Consider the following 15,741-nt stretch of genomic DNA (forward strand, 5'->3'; position numbering starts at 1 on the left):
GGGGGGGAGAAGAGGGGGGGCGGGTGTTGGGGGGGAGAAGAGGGGGGGGGGGGTTGGGGGGGAGAAGAGGGGGGGGGGTGTTGGGGGGGGAGAAGAGGGGGGCGGGTGTTGGGGGGAGAAGAGGGGGGGCGGGTGTTGGGGGGAGAAGAGGGGGGGGGGGGGAGGGGGGAGAGAGGGGGGCGGGGTGTTGGGGGGAGAAGAGGGGGGGGGCGGGTGTTGGGGGGGGAGAAGAGGGGGGCGGGTGTTGGGGGGGGGAGAAGAGGGGGGGCGGGTGTGGGGGAGAGAGGGGGGCGGGTGTTGGGGGGAGAAGAGGGGGGGGGGTGTTGGGGGGGGAGAAGAGGGGGGGCGGGTGTTGGGGGGGAGAGGAGGGGGGGCGGGTGTTGGGGGGGGGAGAGGGGGGGGGGGTGTTGGGGGAGAGGAGGGGGGGCGGGTGTGGGGGGAGGGGGGGGGGAGGGAGGGGGGGGGGTGGGGGGGGGAGAGGAGGGGGGCGGGTGTGGGGGGAGAGGAGGGGGGCGGGTGTGGGGGGAGAGGAGGGGGCGGGTGTGGGGGGGAGAGGAGGGGGGGCGGGTGTGGGGGGAGAGGAGGGGGGGCGGGTGTGGGGGGGACCCCCCTGCGGGTGTTGGGGGACGGGGGAGGAGAGGGGGGGGGAGCGAGCCGGAGGGTGTGGGGGGAGAGGGGGCGAGCTGGACGCTGTGGGGAGAGGAGGGTGTGGGGGAGAGGGGGCGAGCCGGAGGGTGTGGGGGTGGGTGCTAGTTGGATATTGTGGGGGAGAGGGGGCTAGCCGGAGGGTGTGAGGTGGGTGGGATGGGGGGGTGGGGAGAGGAGGAGACAGAGCCCAGTGGGTGTTGGGGGAGAGGGGGCGAGCCGGAGGGTGTGGGGGGGGGAGAGGGGTCTAGTTGGAGGATGTGGGGGGAGAGGGGGCGAACCGGAGGGTGTGGGGGGAGAGGGGGCGAGCCGGAGGGTGTTGGGGGGGGGGGGGGGGGGAGAGGGGGCGAGCCGGAGGGTGTGCGGGGAGAAGGGGCGAGCCGGAGGGTGTTGGGGGGGAGAGGGGGCGAGCCGGAGGGTATGGGGGGAGAGGGGGCGAGCCGGAGGGTGTTGGGGGAGAGGGGTCTAGTTGGAGGATGTGGGGGGAGAGGGGGCGAGCTGGAGGGTGTTGGGGGGGGAGAGGGGGCGAGCCGGAGGGTGTGGGGGGAGAGGGGTCTAGTTGGAGGATGTGGGGGGAGAGGGGGCGAGCCGGAGGAAAAAAAAAAAGAAATTGACACTGCCGGCTGCTCTCTCCCTCCAATCAGAAACATTAAAACTTAAAAGTTGGATTGGAGGGAGAGAGCAGCGGGCAGTGTCAATTTCAGCGGCCGGCTGATTTCAGTGAGAGCAGCTTCCCTCTCCGGATCAAAGTGAGCCGGCCGCTGAAATTTTAATTGGATCCACGATGGGGGTTTTAAATTTATTTAAAAATCTATGCTAGCGCTTCCCATTGTGAGTCTACGGGGGTCTGACCTCTCCCCCCGCAGACTCACAAGGGGAAGCGCTAGCATAGATTTTTAAATAAATTTAAAACCCCCATCATGGATATCCGCGGCTCGGATACAACGCGGGTTGGGGTCTTGGACCCCAACACCCGCGTTATAAAGGGGGACTACTGTAACAGGAATGCGGAATATTTGGCTAATGGTAAAATTCTTGGTAGTGTGGATGAGCAGAGGGATCTCGGTGTCCATGTACATAGATCCCTGAAAGTTGCCACCCAGGTTGATAGGGTTGTGAAGAAGGCCTATGGTGTGTTGGCCTTTATTGGTAGAGGGATTGAGTTCCGGAGCCATGAGGTCATGTTGCAGTTGTACAAAACTCTAGTACGGCCGCATTTGGAGTATTGCGTACAGTTCTGGTCGCCTCATTTTTGGAAGGACGTGGAAGCTTTGGAACGGGTGCAGAGGAGATTTACCAGGATGTTGCCTGGTATGGAGGGAAAATCTTATGAGGAAAGGCTGATGGACTTGAGGTTGTTTTCGTTAGAGAGAAGAAGGTTAAGAGGTGACTTAATAGAGGCATACAAAATGATCAGAGGGTTAGATAGGGTGGACAGCGAGAGCCTTCTCCCGCGGATGGAGGTGGCTAGCACGAGGGGACATAGCCTTAAATTGAGGGGTAATAGATATAGGACAGAGGTGGGTTTTTTACACAAAGAGTGGTGAGGCCGTGGAATGCCCTACCTGCAACAGTAGTGAACTCGCCAACATTGAGGGCATTTAAACGTTTATTGGATAAGCATATGGGTGATAAGGGCATAGTGTAGGTTAGATGGCCTTTAGTTTTTTTTTCCATGTCGGTGCAACATCGAGGGCCGAAGGGCCTGTACTGCGCTGTATCGTTCTATGTTCTATGTTCTATGACTATCCATGCCCCACATAACTTTGTGGACTATCAGGTCACCCCTCAACCCTTTTCGTTCCAGTGAAAACCGGCCAAATTCCCTGAGAATCCTACAAATGGACTTTGACCTGCTCTCCACGAGGAAAGCAGTGCACCAACTCCGCCCAGACACGGGGGAACCTTCTATGAACACAGAGGCAAAGCCAGCCGCCTGCCTCACCAGCTGAGAAAGCAGGCAGCCAGGAAGGAAGTCGCTCAGATTAGGGACAACAAAGGCAGTCCAGTCTCAAAGCCAGGAAAAGTCTTCGACTGGGGGCTGGAGACCTCCGAGCCTTCTGAGGGGGACTCGAGGATGAAGCAGTTCCTCGATGGACTGGACAAGCCCGTCGTGGGGGAGGATAGGGAGCGGGGGCTGGAAGCACCATCAGAACTGGGAGAAGTTATGTCGATCATCAACTTCATGTAGGCAGAGAAGGCACTGGGACCAGATGGATTCCTGGCGGACTTCTACAAAGAATTCATGACAGCACTGGCCCCGCACTCATGGGAGATGTTCACAGACTCGCTAACAAGGGAAGCCCTGCCGTCAACGCAGGCACAAGCCTCAATATCACTGATGCCTGAGGCACAGACCTGATCGAATGCGGGTCTTACAGAACCATCTCGCTACTCAATGTAGGCGTGAAAATACTGGCCAAAATCCGAGCCAGGCGACTGGACAACTCTGCACCAGAGGTGGTGGCAGAAGACCAGACAGGCTTTGTCAAGGATAGACAGCAAACACTGAACATCAGGCGTCTGCTAAACGTGAAAATGACCCCACCCAGGGTGAGAACATAAGAGGTGATCATCTCCCTAGACGCAGAAAAGGCCGTCGACAGAGACGAGTGGAAGTACCTCATAGAGATACTGGAGGGGTTCGGGTTTAGAGCAGGGTTCACAGCATGGGTGAAACTTCTGTATGGAGAGGTCCCAGGTTCGATCCCGGCTCTGGGTCACTGTCCCACGTGGAGTTTACACCTTCTCCCCGTTTGCGTGGGTTTTGCCCCATAACCCAAAGATGTGTAGGTTAGGTGGATTGGCCATGCTAAATTGCCCCTTAATTGGAAGAAACGAATTGGGTACTCTAAATTTATTTTAAAATATATATTATTAATAATCGCTGATTGTCACATTGCTTCAAAGAAGTTACTGTGAAAAGCCCCTAGTCGCCACATTTAGGCGCCTGTTCGGGGAGGCAGTACGGGAATTGAACCCACGCTGCTGGCATTGTATTACAAGCATTACAAGCCAGCTATTTAGTCCACTGTGCTAAACCAGCCCCATATATTTATATATATATATATATATGGATATATATAACACAAGGTTAAATTCCAACAGGTTTACTCGTAATCACGAGTTTTCGGAGCATGGCTCCTTCATCAGGTGGGTTTGGCAGGAAGGCCGGCGGACATCAATCCGACAACATAAGAACTGGGAGCAGGAGTAGGCCATCTGGCCCCTCGAGCCTGCTCCGCCATTCAATTAGATCATGGCTGATCTTTTGTGGACTCAGCTCCACCTACCCGCCCGCTCACCATAACCCTTAATCCCTTTACTGTTCAAAAATGTACCTACCTTTGCCTTAAAAACAATGAATGAGGTCAAACTTCCAGGTTCACTTATCTCTTTTCAGTTTCTTTATGTGTACATCTGTAAATATACCATATATTAAAAACCCAATAAAAAACATTTTAAAAATAAAAAAATTTCTAGTTTCAACGGCCAGTGGAAACAACCTCCCAGCTTCTATCCTATTCAATTCCCTTCAGAATTTTACATGTTTCTATACCATCCCCCCTCATTCTTATGAATTCCAATGAGTACAGTCCCAGTCTACTTAGTATCTCTTAGATCATAGAATTTACAGTGCAGAAGGAGGCCATTCGGCCCATCGAGTCTGCACCGGCTCCTGGAAAGAGCACCCTACCCAAGGTTAACACCTCCACCCTATCCCCATAACCCCACCCAACACTAAGGGCAATTTTGGACACTACGGGCAATTTATCATGGCCAATCCACCTAACCTGCACATCTTTGGACTGTGGGAGGAAACCGGAGCACCCAGAGGAAACCCACGCACACACGGGGAGGATGTGCAGACTCCGCACAGACAGTGACCCAAGCCGGAATCGAACCTGGGACCCTGGAGCTGTTAAGCGATTGTGCTATCCACAATGCTACCGTGCTGCCCCAATCCCAATTCATAAGACAATCCTCTCAACTCCGGAATCAACCTAGTGAATCTCCCCTGCACCCTCTCCAGTGCCAGTGCATCCTTTCTCAAGTAAGGAGACCAAAGATATACACAGTATTCCAGATGTGGCCTCAACTGCACCCCACACAGCCGCAACATAACCTCCCTGTTTTTAAACTTCACCCCTCTAGCAATGGAGGACAAAATTCCATTTCCCTTCTTAATTACTTGCTGCACCTGTAAACAAACTTTTTGCGACAAGAGGGAAGTATTTAAAATGGCGACCATAGGTGTTTGGGAGGATAATGGAATCATGGAATTTGTGAAATATCAAATCCACAAAATCCCTACAGGAGACCATTCAGCCCATTCAGTTGGCAGTGACCCTCCGAAAGACCACCATCTCGAAGCCCACTCCCCCACCCCATAACCCCATCTAACCTGTACATCTTTGGACACTAAGGGCAATTTAGCATGGCCAGTCCAACTAACCTGCACGTCTTTGGACTGCGGGAGGAAACCGGAGCATCCGGGAGGGAACCAAACACAGACACGGGATGAACGAGCAAACTCCACAGAGACAATCGAATGCGACTCCCTGTCTCTGTGAGGCAGCATGCTAACCACTGGAATGCTGGAGGAACTTTACTGTCCAATTTACTATTCACATAATGCATTTGTAGATAAGAGATTGAAGAACAGGAACTTGCAATCAGTTTGGTGATAACTCCTATATCACCTGTTCTCAAACACTTTTTCTTCAAAGTTAAGAAATGGGATGAGGCCAAATCTTTAAAAGACAAAATGTCTTCAGTTGAAATCATCACCGTGCTGTCAGTGGAAAGGGTTAACCTCTCTGCTCTCAAAGGTGTTGGAACAAACGTTCTTAATTGTGCACAACTGTGTTTCCTTTACCTAACTTTATTTCCAGATAAAAGATTAATCAAACACCATTTTCAAAATTTGTCTTCTCACTTCTTTTGGCAACTTTTTTCAGCTTTGCCCAAATGTGTTTGTCCCTATTTCTGCAGGCACCTTTCCAAATGACTCAAATAAAACTTAAGAAAACTAAAAGTAAAACAAAGAACAATATGGAACAGACCCTTCGGCCCTCCAAGTCTGTACCGGTCATACCATCGAGATGCCTTTTGAACACCGTTAATTTATTAGCTTCCACAACCTCCCCTGGCAGCATGTTCCAGGCACCCTCTGTGTAACAAAACCTGCCTCACATATCTCCTCTAAACTTTGCCCCATGGACCTTAAACCTATGGCCCCTAGTAACTGACCCCTCCACCCTGGGAAAGAGTGCCTGCCCATCCACTCTATCTATGCCCCTCATAATCTTGTAGACCTCCGTCAGGACGCCCCTCAACCTCCATCGTTCTAATAAAAACAGTCCGAGTCTATTCAGCCTCTCCGCATAGCTAACACCCTCCAGACCAGGCAATATTCTGGTAATCCTCCTCTGCACCCTCTCCAAAGCCTCCACATCCTTCTGATAGTGTGGCGGCCAGAATTGTGCGCAATATTCCAAATGCAGCATGACTTGCCAGGTTTTATACTCGATGCCCCGTCCAATGAAGGCAAGGATTCCGTATGCTATCTTCACTACCTTGTCCACTTGTGTACCACTTTCTTCCTTTTTAAAAAAATAAATTTAGCGTACCCAATTATTTTTTTCCATTTAAGGGGCAATTTAGCGTCGCCAATTCATCTAGCCTGCACATCTTTGGGTTGTGGGGGCGAAACCCACGCAAACACGGGGAGAATGTGCAAACTCCACACGGACAGTGACCAGAGTCGGGATCGAACCTGGGACCTCGGCACCATAAGGCAGCAGGGCTAATTCACTGCGCCATCGTGCTGCCTTGTGTTGCCACTTTCAAAGACCTGCGGACATGCACACCCAGATCTCTGACTTTCTATATCCCCAAGAGGTTTGCCATTTATGGTACATTTTCCCTCTATGTTAGACCTACCAAAATGCATTACCTCACATTTGTCTGGATTCAACTCCATTTGCCACTTCTCTGCCCAAATCTCCAATCTATCCATGTCCTGCTGTATCCTCTGACAATCCTCAACACTATCTGCCACTAACCATAGATTTGAGCCAGGGAAGTGGGATGGAAATTTTCGGAGATGGGAGGAGAAAGGAATTAGGACATGAAAAGATTTGTTTCTTGGGGGGTCGGTTTGCAGGATTGAAGGAGCTGGGAGTGAAGTATGGGCTGGAGCAGGGAGAAATGTTTAGATACATGCAGGTTCGAGACTTTGCCAGAAAGGAGATACTGAGCTTCCCAGTAGAGCCGGCTTCCACATTGCTGGAGGAGGTGCTGACGACAGGGGAACTGGAGAAGGGGGTAGTATCGGCGGTTTACGGGGCTATTTTGGAGGAGAAGGCGGCACTGCTAGAAGGGGTCAAGGCAAAGTGGGAGGAAGAGTTGGGAGGGGGTACGGAGGAGGGGTTCTGGTGTGAGGTGCTACGGAGAGTGAACGCCTCCACCTCGTGTGCGAGGTTGGGGCTGTTACAGCTGAAGGTGGTGTAAAGAGCGCACCGCAAGGGAAAGGATGAGCCGGCTCTTTGAGGAATTAGAAGGTGTGTGTGAGCGTTGCGGGGGGGTGGGGGAGGGGGGGGGGGGGGGGGGGAAGTTATTCATTATGCACTTTCGAGAATTGGAAATGCACATTGAACGTTAGGGGGGTTGGGGGGAGGGGGACTGTGCGTGTTAATGGTGACTATGGGTGATTCCTGATTCCTCTTTGTCATTTGTTTCTGTTAACATGCGGGCTGCTGTTTGGGGGTTTGGTGGGAGGATGGGATCGCTGTTATTGATATGGAGATTGACATTACATTCGTTACTGATTATTGTTTATTGTTGGGTGTAGATTTGGGAGCAAATGTGAAAAAGGAGAATAAAAAAATATTTTAAAAAATCAACTGCCACTCCACTAGCCTTGATGTCATCCGCAAATTTATCAATCAGACCACTTACATTTTCCTCAAATCATTCATGTACACCACAAACAACAGAGGCCCCAGCACAGATCCCTGTGGAACACCACTAGTCACAACCTTCCATTCAGAAAAACATCCTTCTACTGCTACCCTCTGCCTTCTGTGACCGAGCCAGTTCTGTATCCATCTTACCACCTCCCCTCTGATCCCGTGTGACTTCACCTTTTGTACCAGTTTGCCATGTGGCAGCTTGTCAAAGGCTTTATTGAAGTCCATGTAAACAACATCTACCGCCCTCCCCTCATCAGTCATCTATCAATTATCAATCTGTGCGGAGTCTGCACGTCCTCCCCCTGTTTGCGTGGGTTTCCTCCGGGTGCTCCGGTTTCCTCCCACAGTCCAAAGATGTGCGGGTTAGGTGGATTGGCCAGGCTAAATTGCCCGTAGTGTCCTAAAAAGTAAGGTTGGGGGGGATTGTTGGGTTACGGGTATAGGGTGGATACGTGGGTTTGAGTTGGGTGATCATTGCTCGGCACAACATCGAGGGCCGAAGGGCCTGTTCTGTGCTGTACTGTTCTATCTATCTTTGTTACCTCCTCAGGCAGCACGGTGGCACAGTGAGTAGCACTGCCGCCTCACGGCGCCAAGGTCCCAGGTTCGATCCCGGCTCTGGGTCACTGTCCGTGTGGAGTTTGCACATTCTCCCCGTGTCTGCGTGGGTTTCGCTCCCACAACCCAAAGATGTGCAGGTTAGGTGGATTGGCCACACTAAATTGCCCCTTAATTGGAAAAAATTAATTGGGTAGTCTAAGTTTAAAAAAAAAAAATCTTTGTTACCTCCTCAAAAGACGCAAGCAAGTTAGTGAGGCACGACCTCCCCTTCACAAAACCATCTTGCTCATCACTGATGAGTCGATTTGTTTCCGAATGGGTATAAATCTTGTCCCTGAGAATTCTCTCCAATAATTTACCCATTACCGACAGGAGGCTCACCGACCTCTAGTTTCGAGGATTATCCCTGCTACCTTTCTTCAACAGCAGTACCACATTAGCTATTCTCCAGTCCTCTGGGATCTCACCTGTAGCCAATGATGATGCAAAGATGTCAGTCAAGGCCCCAGCTATTTTCTACCTTGGTTCCCTCAGTATTCTGGGGTAAATCCCACCCGGGATTTATCTGCCTTAATGTCTTTTAAGACACCCAATACCACCTCCGTTTTGATGTCAACATGACCCAGACTATCCACACACCCGATCCAAGAATCATTTCCACAAAGTCCATTTCTTTGGTGAACACTGATGCAAAGTATTCATTTTGTACCTCGCCCATTTCCTCTGGCTCAGCACATAGATTCCCCCCCAGTGTCCTTAAGTGGTCCAATCCTTTCCCTGGCCACCCCCTTGCTTTTTACATGTGAATAAAAAGCTTTGGGATTCACCTTAATCCCACTTGCCAAGGACTTTTCATGAGCCCTCCTAATTTCCTGCTCAAGTACCTTCCTACTTTCTCTATACTCCTCAGGGGTTTTGACTGTCTCCACCCTTCTAAACCATACAAAAGCCTCCTTTTTCTTTTTGACGAGGTTCACAATATCCCTCGTTATCCAAGGCTCCCTATATATCCCATACTTATCCTTTGTTCTCTCAGGACTTTCCTGAATACTGATCAACTGTCACTTGAAAGACTCCCACATGTCCAATGTTGATGTACCCTCCAACAGTCGCACCAATCCAGGTTCTTTAATTCCTGGCCAATGTTATCATAATTTGTCTTTCCCTATTTAGCACATTAAGGTGAGGGTAACCCTCATCCTTCTCCAAAACTTACTCTAAAACTTATGGAATTGTGGTCACTACTCCCAAAATGTTCCCTTACTGAAACCTCAACCACCTGCCCAGGCTCATTCCCCAATACCAGATCCAGGACTGCTCCTTCCCTAGTTGGGCGATCTACATATTGCATCAAGAAGGCTTCCTGGATACACCTTACAAACTCTGCCCCATTGAAGCCAGTAGCACCAAGTGATTCCCAGTCAATATAGGGGAAGTTAAAATCCTCCACAACAACAACCCTGTTACTTTTCCACCTCTCCAAAATCTCTCTACCTATCTGCTCCTCTATCTCTTGCTGACAGTTGGGGGGCCTATAATAAATCCCCAACATTGTGATTGCCTCCTTCCTGTTCTTGAGCTCCACCCAGATTGCCTCATTGTATGAGCCCTCCACATGTCCTCCCGCAGTACGGCTACAATATTCTCCTCAGCCAGTAACGTTAACCCCCCACCCCTTTTACATCCCCCTCTATCTCTCCTGAAGCATCTATATCCTCCAACGTTCAGCTGCTAATCCTGCCCTTCCTTTAACCATGTTTCTATGATAGCCACAGCGACGTAGTTCCAAGTACTAATCAATGCTCTAAGTTCATCTCCATACCCGCTATACTTCTGGCGTTGAAACAAATACACTTTAGGCCACTGCGTTTGAGCAGACAGGGTGATGTACTGTTCTCTTATTTTTGTTCTCTATTTTCCCTTCATTTATTACACCTTCTAAGCTCACGCTCTGGTTCCACCCCCCTGCCATACTGGTTTAAATCCTCCCGAATGACAGTGACTCTAGAAAACCTCCCAGCCACGACATTGGTGTCTCTCCAGTTTAGATTCAACCCGTCCTCCTTGTACAGGTCCCACCTGCCCCGGAAGAGATCCCAATGGTCCAGAAATCTGAAACCCTCCCTCCTACACCACCACCAGTTTCGCCACATATTTAGCTGCACTATCCTCCTATTTCTATGATGTGGAGATGCCGGCGTTGGACTGGGGTGAGCACAGTAAGAAGTCTTACAACACCAGGTTAAAGTCCAACAGGTTTGTTTCAAATCACTAGCTTTCGGAGTGCAGCTCCTTCCTCAGGTGAACGAAGAGGTATGTTCCACAAATATATATATATATAGACAAATTCAAAGATGCCAGACAATGCTTAGAATGCGAGCATTTGCAGGTAATTAAGTGTTTACAGATCCAGAGATAGGGGTAACCCCAGGTTAAAGAGGTGTGAATTGTCTCAAGCCAGGACGGTTGGTAGGATTTCGCAAGCCCAGGCCAGATAGTGGGGGGTGAATGTAAAGCAACACGAATCCAAGATCCCAGTTGAGGACGCACTCATGTGTGCAGAACTTGGCTATAAGTTTCTGCTCGGCGATTCTGCGTTGTTGCGCATCCTGAAGGCCGCCTTGGAGAACGCTTACCCGAAGATCAGAGGCTGAATGCCCTTGACTGCTGAAGTGTTCCCCGCTTGGAAGGGAACATTTCTGCCTGGTGATTGTCGCGCGATGTCCATTCATTCGTTGTCGCAGCGTCTTAATTACCTGCAAATGCTCGCATTCTAAGCATTGTCTGGCATCTTTGAATTTGTCCACATATGTGTTTCTGGAACATACCTCTTCATTCACCTGAGGAAGGAGCAGTGCTCCGAAAGCTAGTGTTTGAAACAAACATGGCGTTATAAGACTTCTTACTGTGCTCCTATTTCTAGCCTTACTGGCACGTGGCACAGAAAGTAATCCTGAGATTACAATCCTAGATGGCCTGCTTTTTAGTTTACTGCCGTAACGCCCTGAACTGCTTCTACAGGACTTCATCCCTCTTCCTGCCTATGCCGTTAGTACCTATGTGTGCTACGACCTCTGGCTGTTCACCCTGCCCCTTCAGGATGTCCTGTGTTCATTCAGAGGCATTGTTGACCCTGGGGCACCAAGGAGGCAACATACCATCCTGAAGTCTCTTTCACATCCACATAAACGACTATCTGTGCCCCTTGCTATAGAGTCCCCTATAGCTATCACTCGCCTGCACTTTGTCCTCCCCTGCTGAGCATCAGAGCCAGTTGTGGTGCCACTGTTTTGGCTGCTGTTGTTTCTCCCCCGATAGTCTATGCCCCTCAACAGTATCCAAAACGGTATACTTGTTAGAGAGGGGGACTGCCACAGGGGATTCCTGCACTGACTGCCTGCCCTTTCTAGCGGTCTGCCTGCACCCTGGGTGTGACCACATCTCTTGAACTCCTATCTATGACATGTTCCACCACCTGCATGCTCCTAAGTGCATCCAACTGCTGCTCCAACCGAACCACACGGTCTGTGAGGAGCTTCCATTGGTTACACTTCCAGTTGTCGTGGTTGACCGGACCGCTGGAAGAGTTACTGTCTCTCACATCTCACAGTTGGAGCACTGCACCCCACTGAGTGACATTTAAGCACTAGTTAATTAATTTAAAATAAATACTTATAAATTATTATTAGATTAAGATACAATTAACTATATGGTCCCTGGTACTAGATATCTACTGTAAAATTAAATGCTAAATACTAATCTCCACCTTCAGGTTTAGTTACTCCTCTACCTAGTTAATTAATTAATTAAAATTTGTTTTTGCAATTTTTTTTCTCAAATTTAATGCAGATTCCCCACCAGCCAATCGGGTCACAGCTTTACTGTGACATCACTTCTCAGTTCCCCAATAATCGAAAACAGACACAGACACAAATACCACTTAACTTCCCAGCCTGCACGTCAGAGTTCTCCCACTCAGAGACACAGCACGGTAGCATTGTGGATAGCACAATTGCTTCACAGCTCCAGGGTCCCAGGTTCGATTGCGGCTTGGGTCACTGTCTGTGTGGAGTCTGCACATCCTCCCCGTGTGTGCGTGGGTTTCCTCCGGGTGCTCCGGTTTCCTCCCACAGTCCAAAGATGTGCAGGTTAGGTGGATTGGCCATGATAAACTGCTCTTAGTGTCCAAAATTGCCCTTAGTGTTGGGTGGGGTTACTGGTTTATGGGGATAGGGTGGAGGTGTTAACCTCGGGTTGGGTGCTCTTTCCAAGAGCCAGTGCAGACTCAATGGGCCAAATGGCCTCCTTCTGCACTGTAAATTCTATGATAATCTATGAAATACTGCTTAGCTTCCCAGACTGCATTCCAGATTTCTCCTGCTCAGAGACACAGAGAGGGAGACACACACAGAGTATCACTTACCTGCATAGACAGCACTCCAGATTTCTCCCGCTCAGCTCCGCTCCCAATGTGAAGGACTTACCTGCCTTGACTGTGACTTACCAATCAGCCCTCTCCCTTGTAGTCACCTGCAGCAGGGCAAGGCCACTCACTGGAAATTTGACTGTGACAAATCAAGGAGTAAAAAGCACTTCCTCCCACCTTGCCTCGAAATCCCACCGAGCTTCAAATTCTCAGCTCCCAAACTCACTCTTCGATGTACCTCACTCTGGGTGTGTCGTCCCTATCTCATTGGGAGTGTACACAACTGTGCAGGAGGATCAGACTGGGTTTACAAGGGGAAGATTTTCCAGTAACAATGTTGGAAGGTTGCTGAATGATATTCAGGCTTTTCGGAAATATGCATTGGATGGGCTGCTGATCTCCTTCGATGCAGAGAAAGCTTTTGCTCGAGTTGAGTGGAATTATCTGGTGCATACGCTGTGAGGTTCTGAGGATTATATAGAGTGGATTCAATTGTTATATCTCAGACCGACAATGGCAATGCTCACAAGTGGTATAAGGGCGTTGAATTTTGAGCTTCAGAGAGGGAGTAGAAAGCCTTTTGTGGGATGACTAGAAATATATAACATAGCAACAGTATAATATTAGAAGACTAGAAATAACAATAAATGTACTTTATTGCAGAATCATAAATAATTTATCTAACCTGTACCATATAACACTAGACATGTCTCTGTCTGATATTAATTTACTGTCCCATTAAATGTCAGCCATCTCCTGGAGAAACCAGCCCTTTAATTGTGAACATTCGGAAAGAGACCATCCTTTTAGCCAGACAAATAAATGTGTCAAGCTGAGGGAACAAAGGATGTCAATGTCTTTAAGAGAGAGAGAGAGAGAGCTGGGCCAAGCTTTGCAGAGTCTGCACCCTCCCTGGATTCAGTTCCTTTCCCTTCAGTTGCTGCAAGTGACCAATTGAAGGTCAGAATGAGAAAAGAAATGGAAAGGGGGAGAAAAGAAAGTGTTTTACTCACAGAGACAGAAGGAAGCTCAATCTTCATTCATACACAGCAGCAGGTTAACAAACTCAATGCCAGACTGCCACATTCAGACAATGAGGGAACTCTGATTGGTCGGTGAAGAAGAGTCCTTCCGGTCCCTCCGGTTTCCCATTGGTCAGTACCTTTGTGTGCAGGTCAAGGGGGAAAGGGCTTTCCCCGCACATGCGCACATTACCCGCCCCTTGAACATGCGCAGTCTTGGGTCGGGGCTGGGGAGGTCGGGATCCCGCTCTGTCCGGAGCGGTCAGCCGGTTGCCTGGAAACATTGTCTGCAGGAGGGGGAGGGGAACAACGGGTGGGGGCGGGGCTCCCATGTCTGCGCGCCGGGCCTGCGCACTGGAGCCCGAAGACGTCACCATGGAGCAGAATGAATCCTATTGGCTGATCCAGGCGGGGCTCCTTTGTGATGTCACAATGGAGGTTGGACAATGAGTTTCAGACTAAAACTTCCTCCTCTGGACAACATCTGGGAGCAAATCAATGTCTCCCCTTTAGAACATAGAACAGTACAGCACAGAACAGGCCCTTCGGCCCTCAATGTTGTGCCGAGCCATGATCACCCTACTCAAACCCACATATCCACCCTATACCCGTAACCCAACAACCCCCCCCTTAACCTTACTTTTATTAGGACACTACGGGCAATTTAGCATGGCCAATCCACCTAACCCGCACATCTTTGGACTGTGGGAGGAAACCGGAGCACCCGGAGGAAACCCACGCACACAGGGGGAGGACGTGCAGACTCCACACAGACAGTGACCCAGCCGGGAATCGAACCTGGGATCCTGGAGCTGTGAAGCATTTATGCTAACCACCATGCTACCCTGCTGCCCTTTTCCATTTCTTATCTCATTCTGGGGGGACATTGGGGACTGACAGCAACTGAAGGGAAAGGAAGTCAATCCAGGGAGGGTGCAAACTCTGCAAAGGTTGTCCCAAGTCTCTCTCTCTCAAAGACCATGGGCTGGATTCTCCAATAATGGGCCAATGGCCCCACTCCGGCGTAATCCGTTTCACGCCAGACTTTCCTGAAAAAGATTTACAACTATTCACCTACCTTGAAGGCTGGCAGGGCCCCAGAGTTCAGCAGTTCACCTGTGACTGCTGAAGCCAACCTGGTACGACTGTTTGAAAACCAGCTGTTCCTACAGTACCAGCACAATAGCTTAATAGTAACTTCAGTTCGCAGCTTCAGCCCAGGCACTTCCGGTTGCGAGTTTGTGCATGTGCACGGTGACGGCCTACAGCGGCCAAGCCGAACAAGATGGCAGACTCAGCCGGCGGACCTGAACCGACAAAGAAGGTCCCAATGATCTGACCCGCGCCGCTTGATCCGTCTCGCCCGATCGATGCCCGACCGCACATATGACCCTCCCCCCGCCTTATTTGATCCCCCCCCCCCCCCCCCCCACCCCACTGGGTGGCCGCGGACTGAGTCCCGACCAGCCAGACGTGGTTAGAACAACGCCATCGGGACCGGAGCGTCGCTGGGAGGGCCTCTGGCAATGCCCCCCCAGCCACAGCGCATAAATGGCACGCAAGCAATTCTGGGACCGGATAATCGAGGAAGCAGTGCCGGGCCCAATCCTGTCGTAAAAGTGGATTCTCCGCCCCATGCCAAACCCGATTTCGGCACGGGGCTGCGGAGAATCCAGCCCATTGGGCACGATTCTCCCCCAAAACTTAGAAGTTAATTTGTGGTGGGTTTTTCATGATGTTTCCTGCCAGCTCTGCCGGCGAGTTTCCCACTGCTATTAAATAACACTTAGTCACTTTTTTGGGCCCTGGGGAGTTACTCACCGGTTTAGCCCAGACTTGTACAGGTGACACCTACCCCGGGGAGCTGAACTCAGAGATCGGGCCGCCATTTTGAAAGGATCCCCCGAACTCCAAGTGAGCTTGTGGATCCCCCACACCCATGGGCAATGTCACACCTCACACACATGGGCACTACCCCACACCCTCCAAGTGATGACTCCCTGCTGTGGAGTCCCTGGGGATCCCCCCTCTTCAGGCCCCACCCCCCAAGCTCCCATTCAGCACACCCTCCCTTCCAGGACCTGCACCCATCACCCCTCCAACCTTCAGA

The 15,741-nt window shown here is 50.6% G+C and overlaps 1 protein-coding gene across 1 annotated transcript in view; it reads right to left on the reverse strand.

The window, feature by feature from the left end:
• The window catches only part of LOC119952179 (zinc finger protein 239-like), a 52,636-nt gene extending 38,740 nt beyond the window's left edge, over positions 1-13,896 (reverse strand). Inside the window, exon 1 of the mRNA XM_038775783.1 lies at positions 13,623-13,896. The gene's annotated coding sequence lies outside the window, so the exon portion shown is untranslated. The remainder of the gene's footprint in view (positions 1-13,622) is intronic.
• Positions 13,897-15,741: the final 1,845 nt, after the last annotated feature.

This window comes from Scyliorhinus canicula, chromosome 17 (assembly GCF_902713615.1).
Source record: "Scyliorhinus canicula chromosome 17, sScyCan1.1, whole genome shotgun sequence".
NCBI lineage: Eukaryota > Metazoa > Chordata > Chondrichthyes > Carcharhiniformes > Scyliorhinidae > Scyliorhinus > Scyliorhinus canicula.